Genomic DNA, 24,565 nt, shown 5'->3' on the forward strand with positions numbered 1-24,565 from the left:
AAACAAAAAAAACCCTAAATAGCCAAAGCAATCTTTTGCAAAAAGAACAAAGCTGAAGGCATAATACTGTCTGACTTCAAAATACAAATCTATAGTAACCAAAACAGCATGGTATTGGTATAAAAAAACAGACACATAGACCAATGGAATAGAACAGAGAACATAAAAATAAATCTATGCAGTTACAGTCAACACATTTTCGTCAAAGGTGGCAAGAACTTACATTGGATGAAGGACACCCTGTCAATACATAGAGCTGGAAAAAATGAATATCTATATGCAGAAGAGTAAAACTAGACCCCTATATCTCACCACATACAAAAATCAACTCAACATGGATTAAAGGCTAATGCAGAAGACTCAAACCTGTAAGACCACCAGAAGAAACCATAAAGGAAATGCTTCAGGACATTGCAAGATTTTACGGGTAAGACTTAAAACAAACAGGCATCAAAAACAAAAAAAGACAAATGAGACTATATAAAACTCAAAAGCTTCTGCACAGCAGAGGAAATAATCAGTAGAACGAAGAGACAACCTACAGAATGAGATAAAATATTCACAAACTAGTCATCTAACCAGGGACTAATATCCAGAACGTACAAGAAACTTAAAAAAAATAACGTAAAAAAGCCCACAGAAAACAAATAATCCAATTTAAAAATGGGTAAAGGAGCTGAATATATAAAAAATATATATACATATATATATAATTTTGAGACAGAGGCTTGCTCTGTTGCCCAGGCTGGAGTGCAATGGCACAATCTCTGCTTACCACAACTTCCGCTTCCTGCATTCAAGCGATTCTCCTGCCTCAGCCTCCAGAGTAGCTGGGATTACAGGCATGAAATATTTTTCAAAGAAGACATACAAACAGCCAACAAATATGTGAAAAAAAAATGCTCAGCACCACTAATCATCAGGGAAATGCAAATCAAAATCATAACGATATATCATCTTAACCCAGTTTGAATGGCTATAATCAAAAAGACAAAAAATAACAAATGCTGGCAAGGATGCAGACAAAAGGGAATTCATACACTGTTGGTGGGAATGTAAATTAGTACAGCCATTATGGAAAACAATATGGAGGTTTTTCAAAAAACTGAAAATAGGACTACCATAGAATCCAGTGTTCTCACTGCTAGGAATTAATCTGAAGGAAAGGAAACTCTATATCGAAGGGAAACCTTTATTCCTAAGATTTTTTGCAGCACTATTCACAATAGCCAAGATATGGATTCAACCTAAATGTCCATCAATAGATGAATGGATAAATGTGGAATATATACCCAATGAAATACTATACAGCCATAAAAAAAAGAAATTTTCTTATTTGCAGTAACATGGATGAACCTGGAGGATATCATGTTAAGTGAAATAAGACAGGCACAGAAAAACAAATATCATATATTCTCACTCATATACGAGAGCTAAGAAATACTGAGCTTATAAAAGTGGAAAGAAGAATTGTAGTCATTAGAAGCTGGGAATGATAGGAGGAGGGAGAGGATAGGGAAAGTGGTTAATGAATACAAAGTTACATTTTACTGCTAGATAGGAGAAATAAGTTCTAGTATTCTGTAGCACTGTTGGGCAAATATGGTTAACAATAATTTAGTTCATATTTTCAAAAAGCTAGAAGACAGGATTTTGAGTGTCCATAACACAAACAAATGATAAACGTTGGAGGTGTTTGTTGTTTTTATTTTTATACATTTCATCATTACACATTGTATACATGTATCAAAATATCACTCTGTATTCCATAAGTATGTACAATTGGGTGTCAACTGAAAATCAAAGGAAAAAATAGACCAGGCACAGTGGCTCACACCTGTAATCCCAGCACTTTGGGAGGTCAGGGCGGATGGGTCACCTGAGGTCAGAAGTTTGAGACCAGCCTAGCCAACATGATGAAACCCTGTCTCTACTAAAAATACAAAAATTAGCCAGGCATGGTAGCAGGCGCCTGTAATTCCAGCTACTCAGGAGGCTGAGGCAGGAGAATCACTTAAACCTGGGAGGTGGAGGTTGCAGTGACATGAGATCGAGCCACTGCACTCCAGCCTAGGCAACAGAGCAGGACTCCATCTCAAAAACAGACACAAAAAAGGAAAAAATAAACAAAGCCAATAAATACTATACTATGAAATAACACATCTGTCTTTCATTACTCCTTATTCTTTATGCTGCTATAATTTCCTTCATGACATTGTTACCAAATGTTATTACACGTACTTATATTTGTTTATCTTCTATCTCTCCCTCTCTGTAGTGAGAGGAAGGCGGGGACTTGGTTTTGTTCACTGTTGTATCTCCAGTGTATAAACAGTGCCTACCAGTTAGTACACACTCTATAAATATGTGCTAAGTTAAAAAAAAAGACTAATTTTGGTATTACTTTACTTGAATTTCTCATAAAATATTATGGAAGGCACTAATATTTTAAAAAATATAATATTTATGATTTGTTTTTCTGAATATAAAATAAATTCATGTTAGAAATGGAAAGATTCAGAGAAACACAAAGAAAATAAGATCACTAGCAACCCCACTGTAATTTTTTTTAAGATTTATTTTATTTTATTTTACTTTGAGTTCCGGGATACACACGTAGAAAATGCAGGTTTGTTACATAGGTATACATGTGCCATGGTGGTTTGCTGCACCTATTGACCCGTCTTCTAAGTTCCCTCCCCTCCCCACTGTAATTTTTATCTACAGTGTCTAGTGTTCCCTTTCTCTCTTTGCTCTGTGCGTGTGTGTATTTAAACAAATCAGATTGCTGTACATTTTGCAAGTTGCTTTTTGGAATCAACGTATTGGGAGCATTTCAATATTGTTTGATATTTTTCTGTAGTACCATTTTATTGATTGTACAGTGTTAGTCCATATGGAGAGAATAATTTATTAAATTAAAATCCGCCTTTTATGTTTTCCAATTTTTCGCAGTGAAAAAAAATCATGAGAAGCATCCTCATAGGTGAGTCTTTTCACACCTGCAGTAGTGAATATCTGAATTTTAAAAGCCACTCTAGACCTGCATAGGTGATGGTAAGCCGTTCTGACAAGAAAATGTCATAATGCATCATTGGTAGCAAATGTTGACTCATTACAAGTGAACATAACATTGGTTTATATGGCTTTAGGTAAATATTTTTTCCTTGAGATAACTTGTATCTAAGAACTTCTTGCGTTACATCTATAAGGTTTATGAGAATGTTTAAGATGTAATGTATTTCTGTTATTGAATTTCTGCTTTTATCTTTATGAATTCCATACTTTTGTTTTATGTTTCTTTTAAACTTCTTTATTTTCATAAATGATAAACTTATCATCTCCATAAACCCATCATAAGTTTAAAATCTCGTAAGTCGAAAATGCATTTAATACACCTAGCCTAACAGACATCATACCTTATCCCATCCTACCTTAAAGGTGCTCAGAACACTGACATCAACCTACAGTTGGGAAAAAATTAAAATTCAAAGTACGGCTTATACTAAATGCAAATTGCTTTTACACCACGATAAAGTCAAAAACATCGTAAGTCCAGCTATCCTAAGTCGGGAACGATCTGTAGAGGTTAAATTGGGAATTTTGATCCATTCGATGTTGCTTTTGTCACTTTTATTTTTGTACATTTCCATCTATTGTTATAACTAATAAGGTTAGTCTAACTTCTGACATATTTTCTGACATCTTTCCTTATGCCTTATCATGCAGTCTCACTTATGTCATCTTGTTTTGTGCTTTTTTTTTTTTTTTACAGTGACTCCATTTTGTTTCTCACTGCTAAAAATGCACACATGGTTTTATTTTTATCTTTTCTACTGATCTGGGAGATACAGCTCTGTGTTAAACTATTTATGGCTTGCTTTAAGATTCAAAAGCCTTCTTCGATTTTTATTTCCCTAATTATCTGAACCGAAATAAATCCTTCGGGTCTTCTTCTAGCTAAGGAAATAAATACAATCACAATCCCTTTGATTTTTCAGTTTTTATTAGTATAACTTGAGAATATAGGTTAATATTACTGTTTTAAAATTATTATCTTACATTATATATTTTCTCTTTCAAGAAGTAGTTTAGATCATTTGGTTTTGCACGTGGATTAGATTTAAACCTACATACAAATGCTTTTGGTGCTCACTCCAAGTACTCTTGCGCCACGATTTCCCTATTCCTGAGCTCATAGTTCTGCTTCATTCGTAGTCAACATGATCATATAATCAAATAATAGTTTTTCAAAAGTTGTACATGGATGATACTTTCTCTAAGCTATGGCGTTTATATACACATCTTTATTTCACCAGAAGGACAGTTTGGCTGCCTACGAGGAGCTGGATCTGAAATAATTTTGTTGTAGTATTAGATAGAACTGTCCCAGCTGATCTCAAAAATTTCAGAGCCAGGTGAATCTTGTCCATTTATCCTTTTTTTCTAAGTGCCTTGTCTTTTAGCCTGGATAGGGTTTAAATTTTTTATCCTTATAATTCAAAATGAGTGCCAGGATGCAGCTCTTTGTACCTCTTTGTACTTGATTTTTGCCTGGAATTAAATGATTCTTAAACTCTTCTATCTCTCTCTCTGTCTCTCTCTCTCTCTATATATATATATACATATATATGTATATATATACATATATTCATATATGTAAATATATACATATATGTATATATACATACACATATATGTATATATGTATATATGTACATACACATATATATCTGTGCATGTATGTATATATGTGTGTATATATACATACACATATATCTGTGCATATATATGTGTATATATATACATGTATATACACACGTATATATATTCATGTATATATATACATATATATGCACAGATATATATGTGTATGTATGTATGATCACTTTTGCAAAGTATTTCTCTGACCTTTTGTCTAGAACCTAACTTACCCGTATGATGCTGTGAGTTCTCTGATCATAACTACCTTCCTTTCTTTCATCTTTTCACATCCATCCACTCTATTTTCATTCTGTAAGAACTGAACTTTGTTTCCATATCCCTAACTCATTTTCATCAACTCCAATTGTGCATTGCACATCTTCAACAGTGAATTATTCCATTGTATTTTTAGTGTCCTTTTGATCCTGTCCAAAGTCGTAAATAACCCTCTCCTTTCCTTTTCTCTACATGACCATTCTTTCATCTTGATTTTTCATTGCTTGTACTTACACCTTTTATTTCCAGGAGGCTTTGCAGTCTTACAGTCTACTGAGGGTGCTTTTCTTCTGATTTCTGTAATAAGTCACATTCAGAGGTGCATTTTTAATTTGTCTTCATATGATATTTCATTTCATCTTATCTGAGCAAATTTTTATAGGCTCCATTTATTTCTTATCTTTACTTGTAGTAAGTAGAGACTAATTTAATGTTTGCCAACATATATTATATATGAATCACTATTGAGCCCCTTCCTGAATGTAGGTTGTAACCAAGTTCCTTTTCCAGATCTTTAGTTGAGGGAAGTTGATAACTACTCCAAATTTCTAATACATATTCTTCTATTATAAAACAATAAATTATTGTTTTTTGACTCCTAATTTCTGATCCCTGTAAGTATAAGCAAATGAGTAAACAAAATACAGTTTCCAACCATCTGTCCTCCATTCCTACTTTTATAACTCTTTGTATATGAGAACCACAGCGTCTTTGATGAGACCGAGATGGCTAAGTGATCATCAAACTTGTTTCCTCTTCTTCCTGGACACACAGCCAGGCTACATCTCTAAGTTCCATTGTAGGTGGAATTCTATCCAGAGGAATGTGAGTGAAAGTGATGAACACTTTGTCTAGGTCTGAGCAAGCGAAAGCTCTCACATGTAATCTTTTCCTTACATCCAACTGCTTGCTGGATGTTGATGGTTAGGACAATTTTGGAAGCCAACTACTTAAGAGGGCAGAGCCCCTGGCAACCTGGATTCTTGAATGACTCTGAGGAGCAGGCGCACCACATTCTCATTTGGATGACTGTGACGCAGAAAAAAACGCGTACTGTGTTAATTGCAGTGGTAGGACTCGTTTGTTTCAAAAGTTAATATGCTTTTACCAATATACACTTTCCTTCGTCTACACTTTACTTCTCAGTTATTTTCTAAGAGTTGCTGAATCTGGGCAGGCATGTAGGGACATTGGAGAAAGCGCTGGAAATTTTTAGGTAAGATGACAATGCTTAGGCTATCTCTCACATGACCTCCCTGAGAGGGGTGGGTTCTTGGCTTCATCCAGGAAAGAATTTGAGGGTGAGCTGGTGGTGTTAGACAGCAACTTTCGTTGAAGCAGCATTGTACAGCAGGAGCAAAGGACTGCTCCTTGTGGAGCAGGGCTAACCCATAGACAGTGTGCCCAGAGTAGCAATATATGGGCTGTTGGCAGCTGTGTTTATACCCAGTTTCAATGATATGCTAATTAAGAGGCAGGTTATTCAGAACCTTCTGGAAATGAGGCAGGGATGTTCTGCAACCATAAGAGGTAACTGTTTATGGGCCATTGCCATAGCTCATTGCCATGGCATTTGTAAATTGTTATGGCACTGGTGGGAGTGTCTTTATGCTAATGAACAATGAGGGCAACTAGAGGTTGCTTTCATCACCATCTACTGGTTTTGGCCAGCTTCATCACTGCACCCTGTTTTGACCAGATCCTGCTCCAGTCAGCAGGGTCGTGACTGGGGTCATGACCAGTGTTCCAAAAACAAGTCCTGCTGATCTCCTGCCTTGATAGCACTAGGCCACATTTGCTGGATTACATGGTCAGTGGACTAGATGTTTGTCCCACTAGACTGCAGGCTCCATGTGGGTACTGATGATCTCTGCCTCACTCAGTGCCCTGGCCCCAGTACCCAGCATGGTGCAGGCCCACAGAGATGCCTCAATTATTTATATATATATATACACATACAGACACACACATATATGCACACGCACACATATATATACACATATATAACTGTGATAATTTTATATATATAATTGTGATAATTATATATATATTGTGATAAAATGCACATAATATGAAATTTGCCATCTTTACCATTTTTATGTGTACCGTTCAGGGGCATTAAATACTTTCACATTGTTGTGCTATCATCACCACCATCCAACCACTGAACTCTTCATTTACAAATATAATCAATGATATTTGTAGAAAAAAGGGATGAGAGGTCCTTTTTATAAAGTGAAAAATTATTTGTAATGTAAAATAATATCTCTCCCAATTTAACCACTGGGGAAGTTTGGATATATATATATATATATATATATATATATGATTTTATTAAATAAGGAACACCTATAAGGTAACTGATGGATCTAGAAATACTTGCATACATGGGCTGGGAAAATAAAATATTACTGATGGGATCTGAATTAAAAAGCTGGGAAAAAGGTGAGTAGATAAATCAGCATAACCTAGAAATAGGATATACATTTAAACTATCTTTAGCCTTTAGATGCAGTAAGATGTTTTGCAAATGAATACTTAAATGTTGATTTTCCTTTTAATGTTGGCTCTCAGAGGAGCAAAGCATACAGCCATTTGATTATGTAAACTACAAACAAGTAATTTGAAAGTGTTTTACTCTAAGATAAAAACTACCCAAGAGAGGGCTTGTATTTGGGAAAAGTCATTTAGGTTTGATTCCTGTGAGATACTTCCAAAGTTACAGTATTGTTAATTGACTTGAAATTGACTTGAAACTCTTATTGTCCAACAACATCCTGTTGTATGCGTATGTGTGTGTGTGTTCACAATATTCAGAGAATTCTGCTCAGAGTTTTGAAGCCTGTGGAGGCAGAAGACATATATCCATCCTAACATAAAACTTGCAATGTATTAAAGAAGCGTCAGGGTGTGGTGGTATATGCCTATAGTCCTAGCTACTTGGGAGGCTAAAAAGGAATTATCGCTTGAGCCCAGGAGGTCAAGGCTGCAGTTAATTGTAATTGCACCACTGCACTTCAGTGCACTCCAGGCCGGGGCAACAGAGAGAGATCCTGTCTCAACCACAACAACAACAAAGGAGTCAAAGCAAATTAGAGGTTATAGAGCATATGTGTGCAGATAATTATATATTTAAATAGTGTACATAAATACTAATTATAATAAGTACTGAAGTAGTGAAGGATACTAAAGTAGTCTGGTTTTACCATGAGCAGGTTTAATGAAAGGCAGTGTCTCCAAAACATAGTGATTTCATGTCAGTTTAAACATTTTTTCTGAACCAACACAATTAGCATGAATGTACTGAAGTTATGTAATTTACAAGTGAGTCTTTCAGACCTAACATTAAGCTCTGTAAATGCCATTATAAATCATTATGTGTAAAATACCTCATAACAAAAGATTCATACAAGAGACATTGATAAAAGTCACCAGGTATGAGCCAGGTCAGTTTTTCCTATTCTTCTTCGTCTCTTTTTTTTTTTTGTACTTCAAAGGAGACTGTGATCAATGTCAAAGAAGCAGTAAAACTAAATTAACTAATTACAGATCTACAAGGGGTGTGTTCTCAAGGTGAGTAGCTTCTAATTACCAGATACCATCAGAAGGAAGGGCTGTTGTGAGGTGCTGAGCTCTGCAGTACTTTTCTGTTCCCATCAGTTAGCATAACATCACTTGGCTACTGCTCTGGGTATTGATGTTATATAACAGAAACATGCTTACATAAGGAAAAGAGAGATAAACATATAACCAATGCAGAACGGTGCACTTCAGAGCACCCCTGTTTTGGATTGTGCTTTCTGTACACACAAAATACTGCTTCAATAAATTTGTACAATAAGTCGCAAGCTATTTGGAAGTGACAGGAAAACACACAGTGTAGATATGTGTTTGTTTCATGTTATTTAACTATAACATCACTTTCTATTAAAGGTTTCAGCTCTATTATGACTGGTCTATTATAATCTAGTCTACCATGAATGGGTCCTAATGGTATATGATTGTGGGACACCTGGTTGAGTTTTTTTTTTTTTCCCTCTGTCAAAAACAAACTTGCCTATACTTGTATTAAAGACATGGCCTATTTTCTTAGTAGCATTGTACTTGGAGTTGATAGTCCTAGGTAACCTTCTTTCTCTAGTCCCTTCTCCCCAGAAATTCTCAGACACACCCTGGGTGCTATTAAGAATGAATCCTGCAGGTCCGTTCATGCTGTGACAAATGGCAGAATCTCCTTCTAATATGAGGCTGAATAATATTTTATTATATATACATTATATATAATACATACATACATATATACATGTATACACACACACCACTTTCATTATATTAAGTGAAATAAGCCAGACATATAAAGAAAAATATTGCATGATCTCACTTTTATGTGGAATCTAAACAACAACAGCAAAAAGGTCAAGAGGCAGGGGGTGGGATGGGGAGATGTAGGTCAAAGTAGCAGACACATAGGATGAACAAGTCTGAAAATCCAATGTACAGCATGAGAACTATAGTTAATAAAATTATATTGTATTAAGGATTTTTGTTAAATAAGTAGATTTTCACTGCTCTCGTCACAAAGCAGTAACTCTGTGAGATGATATGTTCATGTGTTTCACTATAGTAACCATTTTACTCTCTATATGTATCCTATGACATCATGTTGTAAACCTCAAATATATACAATGAAATTGATTTTAAAAAAAGATTGAATCCTGGCTCTGGCTTTGAATCCAGGCTCTACTCCTTATTAGCTATGCAACTGTGAATAAGTTGCTTAATGCCGTTTCCTCATTTGCAAGATGTAGGTAGATAAGAGTACTTACCTCGAAAAATTAAGTGGATTAAAGAAGATAATGAACCAGTGTGTGATTAGCAACCGTGTAGTTGCTAATAAATGGTAGCAACTTTGTTACTAGAAAAGCCAGCTGCATTTGATGTTGTGCAGATAAGTTGTATGATTCACTTCAGCACTGCACTCCAAAGGCAGTCACAAACACAAGTGAAGGCAACCAGCAAACCAAGTGCTGCCTTCAGTAGGTCAAAGCCCTCTTCCCTGTTGCTAGCTTCACCTCCTAGGTTATCATTTACAAAACATAATCCTTACTGAGCCACCGTGGGCCTTGACGGCCTTGCTACCTGGCACTAGGGCATGAAAATCATGGCTGGGTAGAAATCAAGAAGGGCTGCTGTGCCCCTGCTTGGCATGTACAGTAGAGTCAGAGAAGTGATTGGATGCTAATACTTCCCTGGACTCTCTTCCCTTCTTTCCCACAAACCTTTCTTCTAGAGCCATGACGCCTGCTGTCCTATATGAGCCTTGTGACCTGAGCTCTTATTTTTATTGAGTCAACCCATAGGTGTTATCATACTCCTAATGCATATATAAATGAACTTGTGGGAGGCCTTGTTTCTTGTATTTGCCTTGTTAGCTTTGTGAGAAGTTCCTCCTTCATCCAGTATTGGCTAATTTCTGGGCTCACTAGTGACTGTGATAACCTGTGGTCCTTTAAGACACTGTGCAATTGGCCTGCCTTTCATATTTTTGCTTCCAGACTATTACAAGGGCAAGCTACAGTAAAAAGAAAATATTCAAGTAGCCCTTTTGCTGGTTGTCTTAGTATTGGTGAAAAAAATACTTAATTTTTAATACTTTCTAAAATTAACACATATTTACTTTATATATAAAGATCCTATTTCAGTGGATAAAACATGTTTTAATCAACTCCTATTCATTCAGTTGGTGAGGGAGGGATTCCTGCCCTAGGGTCATAAAGATGGCTGAAGATGCTACTACAAACAACGGAAAGATAAGATCAACAGCAATTTATTAGTCAGATCTACTCACTGCCCGGGGAGTGGGGGGGACACTGTAGGCCAAGTAGGGTTGTATTCAGGAACAAAGTGGACAACCAGGGGCTGCAGGAGGCAGGCTTTGTAATATCAAGAGGGTGACGTGTCTGTCGGTTCATAGGAGGAAGTGATTGGCTTGTTTGAGCAATTCGGAAAACTGGCAGAAAGTTGAAACCCCAGGATACTCCAGGATAAGCAGGAACTGCCTCTGGTACCCTTGAAAGGAAAGTTGTTCAGCCAAGGGACCTTATCCACAAGAGCAGAGCAAGGAGGAGAAATTGCAGTGAGAATATTCAAGGCCTCCCAATTTCAACAGATGTCAAGGCAGCACGTAACACTGGGCCTTGATTTTAGACTTTAGACAGCACATGTCAAGATGACAGACCTCTCATTCTCTTGGTGTACAAAACCAGAGCAAAACAATGTTCTAAAGGTGACTATTGTTCGATGAAAGACTTTTTTTTCTTGTACATACTACACAAGGCTGAGACGAGATGATACTGAGAAAGAAGCAATTATTTGGTATCTTGAGGCAATAAAGCATTCTATTTCTTCTCCTGAAATATATATGCTGTTCTACTCATTAACCTATTTTCCAGCCTTGCAAGTGTTACTGCAAGTGCAAGCCAGTGTTATTGGAGGTAAGATTACTGATTAAAAGGAGGGGTAGATAGATTTATCTGTTTCTCAATGCAGACACTGTCTCAAAATAGAAAGATTTATAATTTCTTATGTATTATGTGAAGGTTGCTTCACAACCTCCCCCATCACATATTTCACAGTGTATTTATTTATATTTCTAAATAAATAAAACATTATAAAGCCTTGGAAAGTCAGTGAATGCTCTATACTTTGCAAAGGTTATTGTCAGAAGGAAAAGGATAAAGAGGGCCATTGTCTTTCCCATGCCCTTTCCCTTAGGAGGAACGGTCGGTCATATAGCACTCACTCATACGATGGCATGCCAGCCAGCAGCTAAAAAGCACCAGACAAATCTGCATGCAACATTCTAAAAACCAGACCTTCAAAAAATATAAGGTTCAACTAGTAGAGCAGCTAAAACGGTGTCTGGCACGTAGTAAACTCTTATTCCAATATTGGTTAACTAATGAATAAATGTTGACAGTAGCTGTGATTGAAATGAACCAATGCATAGTCCAAAAGGATGGGCACATGTACATGAAAACCTACTTGTTAACTCTCAAGGCCACTTCTTACACTGGACCATGTACCAGTGTTAGTCTTGAGTCCACACCTTGGATCATCTCATGAGGATCACCTAAGGTAGTCCCACTCTATGAGATCCTGGTTCAGTTTGTCCAGGGCCATGAATCTGCATTTCAGAAAAGCACCCCAGATGATTCTTAGACCCACTACAGTTTAGGAATCACAAAGCTCAATAGTGAAATGTATGCCTTTTGGAGAAAAAGAAGGAAGGTAAGAAACTCCTGCTGACCAGCACAGGCCATGGTCACCCTTTCACTCAGGTGTTCATCTCTTCCTTCCCTACCTCAAACAACGCTTCTTCCCAATGCATATTTGTGAGTTTCATGATGAAATGACACGTGCCTTTGGATAATACTTAACAGGTTTTTTTTTTTTTCATTCTAAGAATGTATTTTGTTTGTATTTATTTACTTAAATCAAGGCCACCTAAACCAAAAACCCCTTGGTTTCTGTGCTCTGATTCCTTTTTTGCTGGGCTTTAAAGTTACTGTCCCCCTCATCTCAGCTATGGTCCCAGTGATCCCCAGCCCCTGCTACACTCTGCCTCACTGTGTGGTGTTCCATGCTGCCCTTTTCTACTATCTCAGACTTCATCCCACCTCTCTACTCTCTTCCAGGTGAGTAAAGCAGGTTCTGAACTTCGCAGAGTTATTTTTGCATAAGACCCTAAACTTGTCATAGTTTCACTCCCCCTTCTTCTTCTTCTTCTTCTTCTTCTTCTTCTTATTATTATTATTATTATTATTATTATTATTTGAGACAGGTATTGTTATGTTGCCCAGGCTGGTCTTGGATTCCTGGACTCAAAGATCCTCCCGCCTCAGCCTCCTGAGTAACTGCCAGTATAGGTGTGTGCTCCCCCGCAGTTTTTGAGATAACCTGGACTCCTTTGTGGTGAGAATGGGACTGGCATTTTCATAGAGAGAAGCAGCTGTGTCCTCAGCCTCCCGAACTGCTCTAGCCTTTTTCTTTTTTCATCCCTATTGGTCCCTTGCAGGGATCATCTTCTGCTCAAGACCAGAAGATTAACGCTTATAGGGTTGACTTGTGTGCCCCAGTCCTTTGGTGATGGCAATGGCGTCTTGTGGGAGTTCTGTCCTTTGTCTTTCTTTCTCTCTCTGGGCTTCAGTCTTGGGATGGGAGACTTTCTGGCTTCCGTCTGATCCATTCACTCGTGTATCCTTCATTGGCAAGGCCCAGACAAGGGGTCCTGCCACTAGGCCTTTAACTGTTTCTGCAGCAGGCTTGCCAGTCATTTCTGCTCCTTCAGCCACCACACTCGGGCTGCTGTCTGCAGAGAGACCAAAAGCTCCTCCTGGCATGCAGGATGTAGCCTCTGAGCACAGGGACATGCTTGTAAGCAGTTGCTCCCACTACCTAAAGATCCTCTGAGCACACCTGCCATGATGTGCTGGTTCCATGCCCTACTGGATCCACGAAGGCCGCTCTTGCTGGTGCTGTGTTAATGTGCTCTGAGTCTGCAGACTTGGTGGCCTGTGTGTCCATAGCACCTGCTTTGGTGCCTGTTGTTACCGCTGCTGTTGCTGCTTCATTGAGCACTGGTTGCATTGCAATTAGAATGAAGAAGAGTGCCCTTCCGTGAACACATGTGCGGGAGACGTGTTGAACTTCTTCTCCCTCAGCATAATCAGAGGAGGTGACCCCAAACACCTCAGGGACCATGGGAAGTTCCTAATGCCAGCCTGATGCAGATTCCCTTCTCCACGGAGCACCATGGCCACTGGGCTCTGCCTTCCACACAGGTATGCCCATTGTGTCCTCAGCGGGATGGCCTGGGTACAGACGTAAGCCTCCATTGGTGGTCTTAGGGGATAAACAAGCTTTTTCCAGATCTTTTGCATCTGCAGGGGCACAGCTGCAGGTGAAATGAGTAGCCAGTGGCAAGCTTTGGGTGGAACTGTTGTCATTACTGTGGACGGCTGTCTTTACAAACCTCAAGGAGGCAGCCCTGTTGCCTCAAAGGTCTTTATAGGCCTACAGCCTCTACCCTGAATGTCTCAGCCGCTTTTTTTTTATTTTTGTTTTTTGAGAAGGAGTCTCGCTCTGTCACCTAGGCTGGAGGACAGTGGTGTAATCTCGGCTCACTGCAACCTCCACCTCCTGGATTCAAGTGATTCTCCTGACTCTGCCTCCTGAGTGGCTGGGATTACAGGTGTCTGCCGCCATGCTCAGCTAATTTGTGTGTGTGTGTGTATTTTTAGTAGAGATGGGGTTTCACCATGTTGGCCAGGCTGGTCTCGGACTCCTGACCTCAGGTAATCCACCTGCCTCAGCATCCCAAAGTGCCTGGATTACAGGTGTGAGCCACATGCCCAGCCTCTCAGCCACTTCTAGTCAGGCCAGCAGCATGGTGTCAGGTATTTCCTGGCTGGGGCTGGTGGATACAAGGTCCACAGCCACCATTCCCGTGGTGTTTAGATGGATCATCGCTCTTCTTTTGCTATCTGGAAAAAGTCTCTTTCAAAAATCTGTTAAATTAACTTATTTTTGGCCTGAGGCTGCCTCCATACCTTGAGTGTCTGTGTCAGGAGCCACAACCTAACTTAGTAGGTAAACAAACCAAAAGCCTAATTTAGGAGCATATTTTTGTAACAAATAGCTGTGTCACAGCCAGTCATAGCAACCGAACTTCCGCTAATCACAGGCTACCCACTGATCAGACCATGTCCAAAAAAGGCAAATACCGGAGTTGTAACCAATCAAGCTATTTCTGTAGGGTACTTCCAGTTTTCTGTCTATAAATAATCCCTGCCCAGGGAGCTCTCTGAACTTCCACTTGTTCTGGGTGTTGCCTGATTCATGAATCATTCTTTGCACAATTAAACTCTGTTCAATTTAATTTGTCTAAAGTTTTTTCTTTCAGCAGAACGATGTGTACTTGAAAACAGTACACTCTCTCTTGCACAGCTGTCCCTGGAACTTCCCCACGGAGCTGTTAAACTTGCCCTCCGCTGGCTGTTTTCCACAAAGTAATATGGTTTTACATAGATTCACGGCTCATGGCAATGTTTCATTAAGACAGTTCTTGATGGCTGCTCCACACCTTTCTCACAACATCTCACAGGCCGCCCTGCTGAGCCAGGTCTCCCTGGAACCCGGGGCTCCTGCTCAGGTCCCCATTTTGCTCCAGAACTCCCAGGAAGGGGGGGCTTGGACTGGAATGGGGACACTGATTACTCTCTACTCAGGCCTTTGGTGCCAGCTGAGGTCGATACTGGTGCCAGGATCGAGACTGTGCCCATCCCATCGAAGGCGGGTAGATGTGGGGGCGCACTGGACAGGGTCTCCCAGGCTGACACCCATTCACAGCAGCCTGAGCCTAATCTGCCACTGCTCGCCTTCCTCTGACGTCTCCACCTAAACCATCTTTCTACCCATTGTGACCTATCACCGCCACTCTGCCCTTTGTCCTCACATCTCCTTCCCCACACCCACAACGTGGTGGTGCCTGCCCCGCAATGCAACGGAAACCCTGCGGAGTTCTAGGCGGAAGCTGCGAGGCCTGTGTAGACACTGCGTCCGCAAGGCTGGCCCACTCCTCCGAGGGCTGGCTCAAGGGTGGTTTTGTTTTAAGTTGCAAAATAGAAGTTATCACCTGTGGGCCCTGAAGTACTCATTTCCACTGGATGACAGGAATGTGTTTGTTCAGAGATTGCAGTCTCCCTGAACTGGAAGGGACTTTAGAAACGATCTGTTACAACACTCTCCTCCTACATAGAGTTGGAGAAATTTCACCCATGGCTGGACAGAATCAAGGAGGCTTACCCTTCGGTACTACAGTTTTTGGCATTACCACAGGAACATAGTGTCCCAGCCATAATGTTAGGTAGTTAGACATTAGCAGCTGGGAGGGGGCGAGAGAGGAGGGCAGAAGGGCTGTCACTAAGACAGGCCCTGGCCCACCTAAGTTCAGCCCCCAAGACCACCCTAACTCCACCCTGACAGATGGAGCTTGTGATAAAGTCTGTGGCCAGCACATCCTGAAGAAAGAAGAACTGGGCACAGATAAAAATCCCCTAATGTGGCGCATGCCCAGTCCATCTAGGCCACAAACCCATCCTTATTATACAGTCATTATAAAAAAATTTACTTGTGGTTTTGCCCCCCGAGTGGGGTTTCCTTACCAAAGTATAAGACGTGCAGTTTTAGTTCAGTGATAGAAGCATAAACTGCTAATCAAATGACACAATCCTGTCACTCAAACACAGCCCAAGCCTCAACTCCTCCCCACAAACTGCATAAACGCTCCCTGAGCTCTATAAAGAGGGGCTGATTTCACTTCGCAGAGGTTACCCCACTCTCCCTCTGAGAATGCATTACTGTGTTTCAGAAAGCCTTGTTTTGAGCTTGCATTACTGGGTTAGTTCGCAATTCTTTGCTCACTATCACGAGAACTGAGACTGCTGGTCCAGAGGTCCGGCTTTGTTGATCTCCATCCCAAGGCAGGATTCCAGGTAACAATAACATCTTGGCAGTTGCCAATTTTCCTGTGTACATATGGGGATCTATTTTGTTTCCATATAAACACAAATCAAGCTTGATTTATCATACAAGCAATTCCAAAGCATTCTTTTAAGCAAGTTGTTCATGTAAGTAGATACAAATGAAAGTTGAGTACACTCAGTAACTGCTGGCAGTATTAGAGCTATCTACTCATATTTAGAATCATCAAATTTAGGGAAAACAAAAAAGTAGGTGTTTCAGAATGCCCCCATGCTGCTCAGAAAGGTTTGATCTAAATCTAGCAAAGCCACTTTATATGGGAGAGACCTGAACATTTTTAGGCCTGAGTTGGTGTCACTGGGGACAATGATATAGTGGCAACTGGATTCATAAATCCTCTAAATCCGAAAGCTCTTGCAGCAAGATTACTCTGGGAATAACATGTCCGTGGGGAACTTTGGTTCCCCCCACGCTGGATTAGAAGAGTTGTTTGGAATTTTCACAAAGACCAGGGTCAGCATCAGATTAAACTGGTGATCAGAATTCTGAAGGCTCATATGAACAGCAGCTGGGTGTGGAAAAGGCCACCATATGCTGACATGTGCTGGAACATCTTTCTAGGCTCCACATTTTACTTAGACTTGTCTGGTCAAGATATTTCCGATTGCAAGGCGTTTGTTTCCAAGTTGTTACGTTTGTGATTTGGTTCATAAGGGAGTTGATGGCATTAACTAGGTAGAAACAGAAGAATATTGGGGGTTGAGGGATTACAAACTACATATTGGCTGCAAAGTACACTACTCCAGTGACAGGTGCACCAAAGTCTCAGACTTCACCCCTATAGTTCATCCACATAACCAAAAATTACTTGTACCCCCAAAGCTAATGCAATTTTTAAATACTTACTTAAAAACAAGAATGTGGGAAGCATCCTACTGTGTTAGCCCTCTGGGCCATCCAGCCTGGCATTTTTTATTGACAGAAGTATCGAAGGATAGATCATGAAAAAACATCATTGCTTTTCTTGACTAACCTGAATTTCAGTAGAGCCTGACTTCCCTTAGTAGTAGATTTTTGTTTTTTTGAGACAAGGTCTTCCTCTGTTGCCCACACTGGAGTGAAGTGGTGTGATCATAGCTCACTGTAGCCTCAACTCCCCGGGCTCAATTGATCCTCCTTCCTCAGCCTTGCAAGCAGCTGGGATTATGGGCATGAGCCACCATGCCCAGCTAATTGTTTAATTTTGTGTTAAGATGGGGTCTCACTATGCTGCCCAGGCTGGCCTCAAACTCCTGGACTCAAGTGATCCTCCCACCTCCCATTCCCAAAGTTCTGTGATTACAGGTGTGGCCATCGCATCCGTCCCCTTAGTAGTATTTTAATGTATCCATTATTCCTTGGAACCCTTTTATATCTTGTTAACTTTTGTGATATTTATTTGCTTTGGCCTGAATATTGGCATCCCCCATACGCTGGCACCTACATATGTGATAGTATTAAGAGTAGTGATGTGGGAGGTGAGTAGGTCATGAGGGTGGAGTCCTCTTGAATGGGATTAGTGCCTCTTTTATAGAGATGTGAAGGAGCCTCCCGTTCTCTTCTTCCATGTGGGGACACAGCAACCAGGCACCCTCTATAAACAGGAAATAGTCCCTCACCAAACACAGAATCTACTGGTTCCTTGATCTTGGACTTCCCAGCTTCCAGAACTGTGAGCCATAAATTGTGGTTGTTTATAAATTAACCAGTCTATGGTATTTTTGTCATAGCCATCCAAATAGAGACATTAGTGTTCCATGCTAGAGAAAAGAGTCCTTCATGTTTTCTACCTAACTAATTTCACTTAAGTTTGAAAATAATGTCCCCTCCTCTAGCTACTTCAGAATCGGAAAAAGAGATGTGTGTCCTTCTCTTTCATCCAAGGTCCTTCTCTTTAGTCCAAGACCTGTGCCTGTCCTAAAACATGTACTAGACCATGACTAAAACTCATCTGTAATGCACATTCACTTGATGTATTTTACATCTTGCTTCTCCTCTTGTTTCTCTTGACTTTGTAAGCTGCTGACCTGGTTGGTTGGTCTGCCATTTCTTCCTGATCTTGACTCTGATCTATACAATTTCATCCCCTGGTCATCAACTCTTCCATCAGCTGAAGTCATCATGTCTCTTTGTTTGGCACTGAACTTGTACGCCATACTGGAATACAGATCATCTAGTCTAACCTAGTCACAGGTGTTTTTCTACTTAACACGCTTGACTTCCTTCACCAGACATCCTCCCCACCCAATTAACTTACTCTAGTCTTTTAAAACAAACGATAGATGTACTTATCTTATCCATGTCACTCATTAGTTTATGAACTGCAGTCCTGAATCCTTTACAATTTACCTAATAACTCAGATTTTTTTTTTTTTTTTGAGACAGAGTCTCACTCTGTCTCCCAGGCTGAAGTGCAGTGGCACAATTTCAGCTACCTGCATCCTCTACCTCTTGCATTCAAACAGTTCTCCTGCCTCAGCCTCCTGAGTAGCTTGGATTACAGGCACATGTCACCATGCCTGGCTATGTTTTGTATTTTTAGTAGAGACAGGGTTTCACTGTGTTGGTCAGGCTGATCTCGAACTCCTGACCTTGTGATCCACCCGCCATGGCCTCCCAAAGTGCTGGGATTATAGGTGTGAGCCACCATGCTCGGCATAACTCAGATTTTTAAAAATAACACAGGAGCTGAAAATGTGCCAGGTAAAGTTGCACTGCATGCCTTCGCCCTCTAAACTAGGTGACAGCCCAACCCTCTGTATAATCCTAGGACTGTCTAAAACAAAACCACATGGGAGGAGAACAATGGCAGGGGCTCCTCTATATTTGATGGGCATGGGGGATTTTCCTGATTGCCACTATCTTCAGGAACTTTCCAAAGGAGTAAAGTCACTTAGTGTTGGTCATCAGAGCTAGTGATTTTTTTTTCAAGAAGCTGGATATTACAACTTTATTTCTACTTGTCTCTCTTACAAATAATTAATATTTTGTTAGATCCTGTCCTAGGAAACCATGTTAGAGCTTCCAGTCCACGTCCTTAATTCCACGGGCCTCACTCTCCCTTCTAGTTGTGGCACAAGTGACCGCAACCATTACAGTCAGGTGCTGAGCATCAAAACAAACACGTTTCTGTGTGTAGCACCACAGCCCTTTTCTCATTTGTTCATACAACCGTTTTAAATTGAGGATCAATTATGTGTCCCAAGCATCAAATATTCAGCAGTGAACAAAGAAGTTAAAATCCCTTGCAGAATTTATATTATTTGTAGAAGACAAATAAATAATATCAAATATACAAAATGTACAAAACCAAATATATAGTATAAATTAAATATACAGTATATCAGGGATAGATGCTAAAGATAAAAAGACAGGAAAAGGAGATAGGGAGACCAGGCAAGTCACCACAGAGTTGGTGGCATTGTCTAAAGGAAGGAAGGAAGGAAGGAGGCTTGGGGCTGTGTATCAGAAGAGCGTTTCAGGCAAGGAGAACAGAAAAGACAAAGGCCCACGAGAGGCCAGCGTGCCTGGACACTAGCAAAGACTGGGGCTTCCAGCCGGAGATGAGGTTGCAGGGTGAGGGCACATTTAACTGTCGACTTGCAGGTCACAGTTGGGACTTTGGATTTTCTTCTGAGTGCAATGGGAAGCAGATACTGTGTTTCAAAGAGCAGCTAGTTGAAATTTTGAGATGATGACTCTTGTTGTAGAGGAAAGAAGGGGTGAAATGATCAAAGCAAAGGCTGCTTAGAAGGCTGATGCATGGATCCAGGAGAAAGATGCTGGTGTCTTCAGGGAGAGTGGTGGCCAGGGAGAGATTTTGGATGTTCCCTGAAGGTAGACCCAAAAGGATTTTCTGGCAGATCAGATGCCAAGTGAGAGAAAGAGAGGAGTTGAGAATAACTGAGATCTTTTGACCCATATAGGCATCCCACCAAATCTAAAATCTTCAGACTTTGCTGATATTCCCAGGAGTTTAGGAAGCACTTTAAAACACTAATGCTAACAATAATGCTGGAGTCTATATTCAAACTATTAATGCTTAATTTTTTGCTTTCTTGATTGACACATATATAGTATGTACAGTTTACTGAATATAACTTTCTTTATATCTGTTTCCACATGTAAAATTATTTCTCATTAAAGAATATCCAAACTTGTCTTAATTTTAAAACGAGAGATGTAGGCTGGGCACAGTGGCTCACACCTGTCATCCTAGCATATGGGAGGCCAAGGCAGGCAGATCACTTGAGGTCAAGAGTTTGAGACCAGCCTGGGCAACATGGCAAAACCCAGTCTCTACTAAAAATACAAAAGTTAGCCAGGTGTGGTGGCAGGCACCTATAATTCCAGCTGCTCGGGAGGCTGAGGCAAGAGTCGCATGGACCCGGGAAGCACAGGTTGCAGTGAGTTGAGATCTTGCCACTGCACTCCAGCTGACAGAGCAAGACTCTGTCTCAAAAAATAATAATAAAAAAAATAAATAAAACAAGAGATGCTACTGTCTTGGGCCAGGGTGGTGGTGGGGGAGAAGGGGTAAGAGTGTTCAAGAGGACTGTCTGACATACCGAATGGGAAGTATCAGAGAAAGACAGGATGTCTTAGTCAGCTTGGGCTGCTGTGACAAAGTATTAGGTTGATGCAGTTGCGATTAAAAGTAACGCAAAAACCGCAATTACTTTTGCACCAACCTAATACCATGGATTGGGTGGCTTACAAACAACAGAAATTTATTCTTCAAAGTTCTGAAGGGTAGAAATCTGAGATCAGGGTGCCAGCATGGTAAGATTCCTGAGCGGGCTCTCTTCTGGGTTACAGACTGCTTACTTCTTCTTGTATCGTCACTTGATGGAAAGAGACTGACTGAGCTCTCTGGCCTCTTCTCATAAGGGCACTAATCACATTCACGAGGGCTCCACCCTAATGACCTGATTCCTTCCAACCAGGTTCCACCTCCTAATATCACCACTCGGGGGATCAGATTTCAATGTATGAATTTTTGTGAGGACAAAAACCTTCAATCCATAACAGAGGAGAAGTAAAGAAAATAAATTGTCCCAATGTATTAATGGTAAGTGGATTATTTTTGTTGTTGTTTTCAAGACAGTCTCTGTCACCCAGGCTGGAGGGCAATGGCACAGTTTTGGGGCACTGCAACCTCTGTCTCCCAGGTTCAAGTGATTCTCATGCCTCATCCTCCAGAGTAGCTGAGACTACAGGAGTGTGCCATCACACCCAGGTAATTTTTTTGTATTTTTAGTAGAGATGGGGTTTCACCATGTTGGCCAGGCTGGTCTCCAGCTCCTGACCTCAGGTGATCCACCCACCTTGGCCTCTTAAAGTGCTGAGATTACAGACAGGAGCCAATGTGCCCCACCAGATTTTTATCACTAACAAGAATGAAGAATAGTACACGATATCTTTGTGAGTGGGCTCATTTAACAATGATTTTCTAGTGTCTTCTTGGTGCCTAGGTGCTAGAGATATGACAGTGAACAAGATGTACAGAAATCCCAAATCTCAAGGAGCTTACATTCTGGAGGGTGGAGACAAGTAATATGTATGTAATACGTCAGATGATAAGTACTAAAGGTGGGGGGCGGGTGTGGTGGTGGGGCAGCAAGGAAGGAGGATGGAAAGTATCAGGGGGATTCCTACGTAGTAAATTCTTAGAATCTGTTAAATAAAATATGGGGTTTATTCGTATGTCTACTTTTTAAACAGCTTGATACAGGGAAATGTATTCATTTAATCAATTTGACTACCAGCACAATAGGCCATGGGTCACACACTTAGTATTTCTAGATTCTTCAGAGTATTAGAAATGAAGAATAAAGCATAGCACCCTTTGTAAGAGTAGTGGCCCTTGCGCACTTTGTGCACCCTGTAGGGATAAGAAAGAATGAGCAATAAACGGTACTTGGTTAGATAGTAGTCATTGCAGGCAATTGGCTTTAGACTTACACTTCGTATCAGCTCTATTTAACCTACTCAGGTTGTCCTCATTAGGGCTTTTCATTTGGAACGCTATTATAGCAATCATATATGGTATTTTTAGCATCTTATATAAACTTTCCCACAAATGCCCAAGTTATGTAATCAGCTCCCCCTCGGCCCCCCCACCCCCGGCTTTCTTTCAGCTTCCCACAGTTGTACAGTAGGGGCAAGGAGGTGTGAGTGCAATAGGGGACCCCTGTACAGTGACTGCAGGTGTTCAGGTCTCAGAGACTGGTTCCCCCTCTCTAAACAGGGATGGGTATGTACCAACAAAATGTGCTTCTTGATACCCTTCTCTTTTATTCTCAGCCCTCACCTGATGTTACGTTTTCAGCAGGTATCACATTGCTGTGTTCCTCACTCTGGGAAATGCTCTGCCTCCTCTTACTGTGTTCAAACCAAGCCCTGGGGCTTGGCTCCAGAGGCAGAAGGCACCTTAGGGGTACTTCCAGTTTCCTCTTTCTACAGATAGCAAAAGAGGCCCAGGGAACCCAGGTGACTTCTTCCCTGGCATAGAGGCATGAATACAGTCAGCAGCAGTTGTCTGGATTCCCTCGCTGGTATGACTTCTAGGAAACTAGCAGCTTCTCAGATCTCAATTTTCTCATATATATGTATATATAATGAGAGGTATGAAAGGGTGGTCTCTAGAGCCGCCCCCATCTGTGTATTGTGTATAAAAATGCTACTGGGGACCAGGCGTGGTGGTTTATGCCTCTAATCCCAGCCCATTGGGAGGCTGAGGCAGGAGAATTGCTTGAGGCTAGGAGTTTGAGACCAGCCTGGGCAACATAATGGGGCCCGCCTCTATAACAAGTTAAAAAAAAAACAAAAAAACAATTTGCTGGGCAGAGAGGCATGCGTCTGTAGTCCCAGCTACTCAGAGAGGCTGAGGTGGGAGATTGCTTGAGCCCAGGAGGTCAAGGCTGCAGTGAGCTATATACTCACTTGCACTGCAGCCTGGGTGACAAAGCTAGATTGTGTCAAAAAAAAAAAAAAAAAAAAAAAAAAAAAAAAAAAAAAAAGCTATTGGGTAGGTACTGTTTATACAAAACGTTACAGTTGACTCTCTTTGAATAGAACATTATCAACTGAAATGAAACAGGAATGGGAGATATTTTGCTTGGACTGACAAATTCAGTTTCTTTTTTAATAAGAATGTAAAGAAACAAATGGTAAATTCACCCACAGCAAAAAAAAAAAAAAAAAAAAGAGGTTCAAATACACATCTTCAGCTGAGTTGTATACAAGAAAAGCACTGTGTTATGTTACTCTTAAATAGGAGTTTACCAAACTATATCAGGAAAAGTCTTATGGTGTGGCAGTGGGAGGCAGGGATAAGCAGGCAATGATGGTGATAAGCACTTTCCAAATTAGGAAACAGATATGCTTTTCTTCTTACTCTCTTACATAACTGATCTATTTTAGAAGACAACACTGAAAAACCGAAACAGAATACAAATCTCATGATTTTACTACTTTGTTAGCAAAGAATGACACGAGCAAGTAATGCGGAAGGAAAAGGAGAACTCTTCACTCCATTATACTTCTCCTAGCCAGGGGCAGCTTAGCAGGATTCCCTCTTCTCCATCACAGCCTGCTGGGTGACTCAGAGACCTGTCTAAATTTTAGGAAATGAACGAAGAAGGACACTAATTTTTCTCGCCTTTGAATTTAAACAAGCAGTCACATTATTGTGCAACTTTTGGGTGGCAGAGAATGATGGAAGGGTGACCTGTGACAGTGCCAGTGACTGCTTTGCCTAGACTTCCTGATTCAAAGGGAAGTTATGCAGCACACAAAGGCCACAGCGGCAGTACAGCCTCTTACATAAATAAGTTACATAAATGAGAACAAGTTATGTAAATGTATAAACCAGCAAACATGAATTATAACCATTCACAAATGCCAAGGAGAACACGGTAAGATTCCTCCTACAGTCCCATTTTTTTCTCCCGCACATTATCATAATTGTGCCATTTTATTTCACATCAGAATCAGATGT

General features: G+C 40.5%; 1 long non-coding RNA gene across 1 annotated transcript in view; it reads left to right on the forward strand.

The window, feature by feature from the left end:
- LOC101177827 overlaps positions 1-15,492 on the forward strand; it is a 28,572-nt gene extending 13,080 nt beyond the window's left edge. Inside the window, exons 2-3 of the long non-coding RNA XR_001113245.1 lie at positions 2,956-3,057; positions 14,948-15,492. This is a non-coding gene — a long non-coding RNA (uncharacterized LOC101177827). The remainder of the gene's footprint in view (positions 1-2,955; positions 3,058-14,947) is intronic.
- Positions 15,493-24,565: the final 9,073 nt, after the last annotated feature.

The sequence above is a fragment of the Nomascus leucogenys genome, chromosome 4, assembly GCF_006542625.1.
Source record: "Nomascus leucogenys isolate Asia chromosome 4, Asia_NLE_v1, whole genome shotgun sequence".
NCBI lineage: Eukaryota > Metazoa > Chordata > Mammalia > Primates > Hylobatidae > Nomascus > Nomascus leucogenys.